Source organism: Pholis gunnellus (assembly GCF_910591455.1).
Source record: "Pholis gunnellus genome assembly, chromosome: 3".
NCBI classification, from domain to species: domain Eukaryota; kingdom Metazoa; phylum Chordata; class Actinopteri; order Perciformes; family Pholidae; genus Pholis; species Pholis gunnellus.
Window position 1 is genome coordinate 10,410,158 of NC_136529.1, and position 10,159 is coordinate 10,420,316.

Genomic DNA, 10,159 nt, shown 5'->3' on the forward strand with positions numbered 1-10,159 from the left:
AGCTGATCTAGACAGCTGATCATGATTGACAGCCCCGAACAATAACAGCAAGGAAATAATTAGTGTGCCTGCATGAGGAGTGATGGCAGATGTATGGTAGATAAGCTATGGGCTTAGGCATGCAAGAGTTTAGTCTTCCTGTCTGAACTTACGCTAGAGCTTCATGAAGAACGGTGTGCTCTTGTAATCAATTGTGTGCTCTAGTAAACAATTTAATCATAAACACATTGTTTTTATATCAATGTTAATAACACACCCACAAAGCATGGTAAACGAAACAGGATCCGTGTTTCAAGGCGGGTCGGGTGGGTTGCCGACCTCGCCGCAGACCCTGCACTGAGGACACTCTGCCCCGGTTACCAGAGCCGGGGAGAGGGGTGTTGAAAGCTCTCGGCTGAAGCCACATTCAGCACAAGTCCTTTCCAAGCCAATGCAGAGACGGTCGCGCACTGGCAGTGCACCGCCACGGAGGAAATACGCCGGGAGGGGTCAGACAAGACGGATCCCCCCACATCGAGCAGTCGCCATTGACCCGCCGAGTTGAATTCCCCGGGCAGAATGCGCAGTCCCCACCCGCTGAGAAGTGTACAAATATTTTCGGTTCATAATGAAACTGACTACGTAGACGCGTCTAGGTAATTAATGTGAAACACGGATGTCCCAAATAACCTGACTCCTTTTCCTTAGAAGGGTTTTGTTTGTCTTTAACATTGACAATACTGATGTATCATTAATAAATATTAACAAATATATTCATCAAAACTATCCTAGTACTGGTAAAGCACAGTGTTTTGTAGTCCTTTCCTACTGTTGTACTTTATATTATTAATAATAATGCATTTAGTAGCATTGTAAACTGACCCCTTTTCTTTCATCTTCAATCCTATTTCCTCTAAAGTTCACTTCTATATTTTCTCTGCTCCTTTAATTCATCTTCCCTATGCTAGGTACTAAATATATTCTCTTCTTTACATCGAATGGTCTCCTGCCTCCAATAATCCTGTGACAGTTAGTTACTTTGAATAGAAAGAATTGACAACAAATCCTCTGTTTAAATCAAAAACAACCTGGTAAATACAGTGCAATGCATTCTGTTGCTTCTATGGGTCTACGACTGCCAGGAAATGTGGTTTTAAACGTATTAGCCATCACTAACTCCCACTTGTACATTTGAAGTGAAGCTTCACCCATGTTTGAAAAGAGTAGTGAGAGTGTCAGTTACTGTGCATTTATTTTTGTGTATGTGTGGATATTTGCTGCTGCCTGTGTTAGTGTGAACTTTGTGTGTGCGTGCCCATGTGATTTCAAATTGACACATTTTAGGCGACATCAAGATAAGAGTGCCCAAGGCGTGAATAATGACCTGCTGTCATCTCCATGCACTCTGAATCCCAGACTCTTAATCAGCCACCTCCATGTGCAGTCATACAATTTAATTAGTTGCCCACCAATGTTATTATTAAAACTAATCGCAAACATCCCAACCGGTCTCTGATCACATCCAGATGTTCATTTTATTTTACTTTGGTGAAACAAGTAGCTTCAAATCAAGGCATTTTCATGGGAAGAAAAATGTAAAATGATTTTGATGCAATGGGTTGTAAAGCCAATTCACTCAGTTCTGGTGTGATTAGATGGGGGGCTTGGAATTTGTTATGAATCAATAACAATTGAAAGCAAAAAACATATTTTTACAATAATAATAATACATTTTATTTGTATAGCGCTTTAAAAGGTACTCATAACTAGCATCACAGGTTAACTTCAGAGTCAAGTCATCCCCACAGCTGCATTACTCGAGGCATCCACAGTCGACAGAGCAGGGGGCCTCTTATTAACCACGGCAGTTCAAAATTAGGATCCTGGCTCTGCGTCCCTCTGCTATAGCTAAATGACCTCCATATTTCCCTTAGTGGCTGACACTAATGGGAACCACGCTGTGTCGCACAACTCACCGCCCTGCCTGCCTGCGCTCACTGATGCTCAACCTACTGGACTGGTGACTGAGGTCATCTTTTTCTGCTCTGACCACAAGTTGTGGAGCAAAACTTCAACAACCCGCTGAGCTAATGCAATCAGTAGTCAACAACCATATCACTTACACACGCAATGAGCGCTGCCCAGAGGGGAACAAACACTGTTTGGGTCTGTGCGAGATAAACAATGAGGTCTTCACAAAAGGGGAGTAGGGAAGGACGGAGGAATGAGTAATGCTATGATGCATCCTTGGGGTTATGGAGTCATTAGTGTGAGGTTAGGTGAGAGAGACAGAGAAGAAAGGTGAACACTGTGCTAGCATGGGATAGGATGTTATCTCAGAGGAATTTTGTCAGATTTGCCCTCAGTATCAGCTCTCTATATCTGATGAACAGTGTTCACACTGGCAGCAGTAAAAGTGTTTTTTTTTATCCTATTTAAAGATTGTTCTTTGTGAGTTAGACACCATATTAATCAAAAGGATTCTACTTTTATATTTGCAAAGAATGTAAAGCAATGTGTGTTGATGAGACCGGTAAATAGCATGCATCTCAATAGAGTATACATATAGGTGCATGTTGTTTATATAATGCTTCATATGATATTTTACAATAGTTCGGTGCATCTTAACATGTTTTTCAGCACACAAAAGTACATTTTGGAATACGTTGTTGAAGGCTATGTCTTATCGAACCATTTCATGAGAATAATGTTGTTTATTTTTGGTGAGTGATACTGGTTGAGTATTATGAAGCACTTAATAGTGGTGTTTGTAGTTAGTATATTACACACTCTTCAGTTATTATATGTAAAAAAACAAATACCTATAATAATTTAAGGAGGGAGTGACCAAAGTCTTTGGCAACCGCTGCTTCAACAGCAACATCCAGGGTGTATATTGTCTCGCCTCTCGTTGCGGTTTGACCTTTAACCTGATCACAATCAGCACATGATGTAATTAATGAGGTGATTAATTGCTGGATTGATATATTGATCAACCAAAAGGCTCTCGGGTAGAAATTGAAATCCTAAGCCCTGTTTAATTACGGGAATATTAAGAGTTTAATTGGATCCTCCGGTCAATTTTGGGGAAAATTCGTTTCTAATTTCTATTATGTTTGTCTGAACCTTTTTACTGCAAGTTATAGAAAAAGTAATAATACCAATAACTTAAATTACCACATTGAGTATAAATGAAGTCTTACAGACTAAACTTTAATACATTTTGAATAAAACAATGTTACAGTCACATCAGATGAATTTAATGTCCAAGCTTTGTTATTAATACAACATAACTCAACATAAACTGGGCTTGGGAACTAAAGTCAATCATATGAACTCAAAAGTAGCTCAAGTATTGGAAGGAGCTTGATCAAAGCGGCCGTGCAACCAGGTGAGAGATTTTGGCAGCACAGGAATCTTTTAGCTAGGCCTTATGCACAAGTCTGCACTCATTACCCTGATTTGCTTTTTGTTGACTTCACACCAGCTACAAAAGCTTTGCCAAATTACTCTGAGAACTGCTTGAATGCTCTATTTTACTGTTCTTATCCAGAAAAAAACAAGATGCTACCATAGCCTGGGTTTATTTTGTATTTCTAGGCTGTCTAAGGAAGGGTAATGCTGGCTGTGTTGTTGAACAAGCCATGCTTTGATTGTCTAATAACATCGCCAGTGAATGTCCTGCTGTTTCTGCAGCCGACCTTCAAGTCTTACATGGTGACATGGACCCCAGTCAGAGAGGGAAGTCAAAGTGAAAGGAAGAGCATCAGGGATAAACGTGTGTGACAGTGAAGCCATGATGAAAGACACAGGTATAGAAAAACACAAAGGCAAACATCGAAGGAGACATGAGGTAGTGGTAGTGGAGGCTTGTAGCTTGTGAAGGTGACCCTGAGACACAGGCAGAGCTGTTCATTTAGGCAGGCAGGGAGCAGAGCAGTGGCAGCACCAGAGTAGTGGTGGACCCCTGGAGAGAGGCACTGTAGCAGATGGAATAAGAGAATTTAGATTAAACAATCCCACACCGCACAATGTCACCATGTTGATGGTGCTCCCGTCTTAGAGGTGCTGTTGGACTTTTGCACCTGAAGGATTTTGGAGGGTGGAATTTGTCTGATATACAACATTTTTAAGAGGCCGCATACAAAATCTTTATGTTTCTTTATGGCTGAAAACCATGTTAATGATGAAGATAAAACTAAAGTATTTAAATGATTAATTATTCTCCAGTGTATTTTATTGATTAATCAATTCATTGTTTTGACAAAACATATTTAAAGCACCAATCACAATTTCCCACAGCCCAAGGTATAGTCTTCAATGCTTGTTATTTCCGAACAACAGGATATTCAATTTAAAATTATATTTAAAATTCTTCACTTTTCTATATGTTTACAGCATATTACAACAAACTGTGAACTAAGTGGATTCATTGTGTCATACTGTTCGAAGAAGACAGACGACAAAGTCTTCTAACACGGTACTGAACTCATGTCGTCTTCCGCAGTATGTGACATGAGTGTTTTCACTGGCTTTTGTTAGCAGTATGACAACCAGCACATGCATCCTTTTTTGTGAATCCTTTTGAGAACGACTGCGCAATTTGTCTGCAATAAATTGTATAGATATATATATATATATCAAGGATAATAACTTTCAGATAGAACGCTCAAGATTTGAGCTATTTCATATGTTTGTCAGGGAAGTCATACAAGCCATGACCATGAATAAGAGACAGAGAAAGAAGAAAGAGTGAGATCACATTGAGTGCGGACAGGGTTGGCCAAGTTCATCATTACTATACTGGACATCTAATTACTTCACCTCAGTCTCATTCTCCATTTCAAGGACACACTGGCTGCTGAGAGCGAGGCTGTACCAGCGATGCTCGCTCTATTGTGGTTGGACGGCCAGCTCCCTGATGTATTATATCTTCTGATTACCACCCACCACACTGATATGGTCCCAGCTACATGCAAAGACACATATACAGATGTGCTCACGTAGCAAAATCCACATGCTCATCCTATTGCGCATGCATGAACAAACATTAAAACACTTCCCTCTTGTCCAATGTACCAAAATAAATACATTTTCTTTTACTTTTTAATTTTATACATTTATATATATTTGGAATAGCTTCGTGTTGACACTATCCACAGCGAATATTAATAGAAAATATTATACATATAAGTGGAGAGCAATGCTGAAATACATTTCATTCCTGTACAATATTTAAATGTTTTAAAATTCTTTATTTAACTTAAATAATTTGATATACTTAACATATCGGATGTACTCTTGTCTCTTTTCAGGATTGATGTATTGATGTAAGTTTGTGTACTTTTTCAACTGTTTATTGTTTAGCGATGGAGGGCTTTGGATGGTTCACCACACACTTGTCGTCATCGGGGCCAACAGCAAATTGATATTAGAACTAGACCAATACATTTCTAGTCGCCTTAAACTTACATGTGATGTACATAAAAGTACACTCCTTTAAAATAGCTGGTGTTTATATTAGAAATAAAACATATTTCAAAGAGGTCTAAATGTTACCACTATTTTACAGGTATTTAACAGATGTGTTAACTACGGTTTGTTATGTGACTGTAGTGGTGACCCTTTTGGTGTTCATAAACAAGATACAAAGTAATCGCAACCCTTTGCCAAAGTTTAGCTCAATACTTTGACTGTGTATTGACAGTTAAGACAAATTGTAATAATTACTGACTGACAGTTTCACTATTAAGTTATTAGAAGTAACCAGATGGTCTCATTGTATCCATACTGTTTGCTGTTGTTTGTCTTTGTTGCGACTCGCCACTCTGCTGAGATCAGTTTGCTTTATTATCGCCATCGTTGTGCCTTCTCTTCATGACAGAGCCATTTCTCAACAAGACACTCTCTTCTAGCTAATTCATTTTTCCTGATACAGAATGTATCTCCCATTACTTCGCACATACAGAAATACAATCATATTCAATGTTCAATGAAAAAGGGGGAACTTTATTGCCAGAGAATGTCTCATCCTTATTTTCCTGATGATCACCTCTGTGTGTAAACTGTCAGAATTTTAAGGTGACACTGACGGATGCATTCATTTTCTTGGCCACGTGTCTGATTCAATATCATGTGTTTATCTGTGAGTGCTGTGTTAGAAAACTCCAGGGGAAAAATTACTCAAATGACGGCTGAAAATAGATGTACAGATGTTTATCTCTCTACCAGTCCTTCATGTCTTCAGTCTGATGTTGACATGGCATTTGTCACTTAAAGGTGTTTTGCCCAAGAGACCATGTATATGTGATAGCTGCTCTGCTACTGATGATGTGCCCAAAGCTCACTTGTAGATTAGGAACACACACATACACACACATACACACATATACTTTCAAGCTAAATAAATCCACACGCAACCCAAATGCAACACGTGTGTCGATGGATTTTTTTTTACATCAACAGCCCAAAGCCCTTTCTTCCTCATCTCTCCCTTCCTCTCACCTCTTCCTCTTCTTTACCCTCATCTCACTCCATCTTTCCCTCATCCTTCTTCCTGTCTCTCCCCTCATCTCCTGAACCTCCAGAGGGTTCCTCCTGATTCATTATTTCCTGTCAACATGTGTCTCCTGAGGCCTCCCATGCACTGGAGCTCCTACTCTAACTTCACTTGAGCTGTTAAATAGGGTACACACATCCCCTCATCCTCAACAGCTTAACCTGCGTGTCAATGCTTTAACTTTTGAACAGGTAACGGATGCTTTTTATTGAATAACATTGAATGGGGTTGTGCGGTTGATCCAGGCTTATCATGAAGTGGTGCAAGTTGTATATGGCTGTAACACCCAAGATTTAGTCACAACCTTCCTATGATTAAAGTGAGCGTGTCACTATAACAACAGATAGGTTTTTATAGGATCATGATTTATAATAATGATGTAGAAAACCAGGCCTTTCACCCACGCTGTTATATTATTAGACATCAATTTGCCCTTCTAAAGGCTCTGCTATAACTAAAGGCTTAGCAGCTACATAAAAGTGACATTTGAGCTCATATAAAATTGGGTTATCGTCCACAAAAAGGTTTTGTTGGAGTATAAAAACAATATTACAAGCGTAGTGTTAATGCCAGAGTTATGTAAATTAACAAGTCAAGAATAGAGCCGACAGGGAACATACCGTGAAAATAACTTTTCAGTGTTTGTTCAAATACATTTGGGTATCTGGAGTGCCTACCAACCCCAACACTGTGAAATAAGACATACCAGTCAGGTTTTTGTGGGTTGCCTGGACCAGGAAACATGTGATTTAATAAGCCATTCATTAGAATATAATCGCCCACCATCTGAGTACAAGCCAAACAGAGCAGACTGGGTATTTTTGGGAGGAGGGCTTAAGGTGTTAAAACGAAGCGTTTCAGACAGAGGTTGAATATAGGTATATTATAGTATCGAGAAAAACATTAAAGCATGTGAACATGTTCTTGTAGAAAGGATGAACCTGCAAATGAGCATGATGTCCCCTTTAATATTAACATTTTCTTTGTCTGTTTTTACTGTATGTATTTGGGCAACATATGCGGTCACAGATGAAAAGAAAACCTGATTAAATGCTGAGAGAAATTTAAAGAGAAGCTTTGATACGAGACATGAGCAGTCACTGAATGGTTTGATCACAAGCTGCAGTCACCAGATCTCAACCCAGTTGAACACATATGGGAGACAGCGAAGGAAGGGGAGAGAGAGAGAGAGAGAGAGAGAGAGAGAGAGAGAGAGAGAAAGAGAGAGAGAGAGAGAGAGAAAGAGCGATCAGATGGGATTTATCCAGTGTTGTACAGGCAGCCAGTAAAGGCCACATCAGGAGGTCACAGAGGCGATGGTCACAACTGTACAAATACTGACACGGCAGTTCCAGACATGATTGGTGTGTGAAGAACGAAAGACGTGACTGTGAGTGTAGTAATTATCTTTAAAATAATGTGTGTTACAGGCTGACCCATACTCATCTTCTTTAACAGCTTTTTTGTATACAATATTTTCCCAAAACTGTCCATTCCCATAATTTGAGAAAAGTATGCTGACGTTTCTGCTAATCTGAGTCAACATTATCATAACATGATCACAGGGGCTTTCGATATGGACTGTGACTTGCCACTTTGCACCAAGGTGTTGCTGATGTGGTTTTCAGTGAGTTATGTGCTGTTGCAAAGCAATCTGGCTGCAGTTTGTTGGGGTCAGACACCTTAATAATCTGAACTGAGACCTTGGACTGTCATATTGACTATGAAGGTGAAAAAATAAACAGCAGCGGGCCAGTTTGAAGAAGGTGTGTGCATTTGGACAGGTCATCGTCACAGAATATCAAACAGAGAAATGTACTGTATTGTATGCTTATCTTGGTACTATGACAGCATATAGGGAATTAATGTAATTACCTTTGGATGAGACATTTCTGTCAATCAATTCTATCATCATAGTATCAGATTTAAATCTGAGAGTATTCATTCAGTTATTCATTAAATCAGTGTTCAGTATGATAATTCTTCTCAGGGTTGACTGAAAGGTAAAAGGCCTGATAAGAGGGCATGGCAATAATATATTGGGGCTCTGATTGGAGTTTTGGTTATCAGGCTCCTACATTGGGGAAAAGAAAATCACTAAACTACTACTACTACAAATGAGTGTCACAAAAGTAACACAGCGTTGCATGTGTGGGCAGGAAGTATACCAAATGTAGCAGAGGATAAGCAGCCAGCTCACAATGTTTCTCAAAGAGCTGACAGCATTATTTTGCTTATTCAACTTAAAAATGAATTTGTTGCTGGTGTGGATGATGATTGACATGGTTCCAACTTGCTCTCACAAGTCCTTTGACATCTGGCATCCAAACTCTAGTTTCCCTCTCTGCCTCCCACTGTATCCTAGCAGTCCTGTGGCTGTGAAGGTCAGCCTGTCTCTCCCAACATATGACCCTGACTAACTGCGCTGCCTTTGGGCCAATAACCCAAAAGAACTGTGTGCGAGCGTGTGAGCACACACTAAACACTTAGATGCATGTTCTCGTGAACGCTGCTGATGCATGGGTGTAACATGTCTTCTACAAACACGTAGCTCGCTACTGAATTCATGGGCTGAGAGAATCAATCATGGGCAAATACTATACCTGGCAAGATGGCAGAGAGAATAAATAAACAGAATATCCTGACAGATACTGGATTTTTGAGGGCAATACCAATGTTGATATTTAATGGTTGAAAGAAATTCAATAGAATAACCTATGTTGATTTTTGTATCGTAAACACTTTCAGGCATCACACGTGGGCAATTATCTGGTACTTTTTTGTTTTTGCTTTGTTTGCTTGTTTGTATGTCTGTGGGTGGATCAGGGTGAGGGGCTTGTGAGTAGTTGTCTTTTGTTTGTTGTTACACTTGTTCTAAAAGTTCAAAATTAATAAAAAATTGTGACCAAGATAGTGTGAGAGCTGAACTGGATGTTTTATAGTTCGACAGTCAAAAAATAAACTTGTCAGATCTCTGAGGTATAGACAAACTAATGATATGTGTTAAAATGCCAACATGTCTTTGGCCTTTCTGTACTGCTATTTCTTGGCATTTACTGGTCGACATATGAGCTAATACCAATACATGTATAAAAAACCTTTACCTGCCGATAATATTGGCAGGCCATTTGATTGCTCAGGCTCTAACAAAAATCACGGATCAAAGCAAAAAATAAAATAAAAATGCTTTGATCCATGCTGATATTAACAACAGAAGCTTTGTATTCATAAACATTTGCATTATTTTACAAAATGCTTACTATCAAACTTAATTTTTTATGTTTATTTTGTGGTAGCACCGGGCAAGGCATTGGACTATTTGTAAAGTAACTGCTGTGTGAGATACAGAGACATTTTAGAGGAAATTGTTGTCCTTGCGCAGGAGGTGTAGAATTGCCATAAGCAAAAGAATGGCTTCTTAAATTGAATTAGCCTGGGAGAAGATGACACATTTGGTTGCCATGCTGCTCTGGTCCCAGGAGACCCAACGCCCAATGAAACAAATAGTTCAGTGATATCAAGTGAAGAGACAAACAGAGCCAACAGCAGTCTGCAGGGACAGTCTGAGCAGAGGAAGGGGACCCACCAGCCTCCTCTACATTTACAGAGGTTGTACAAACA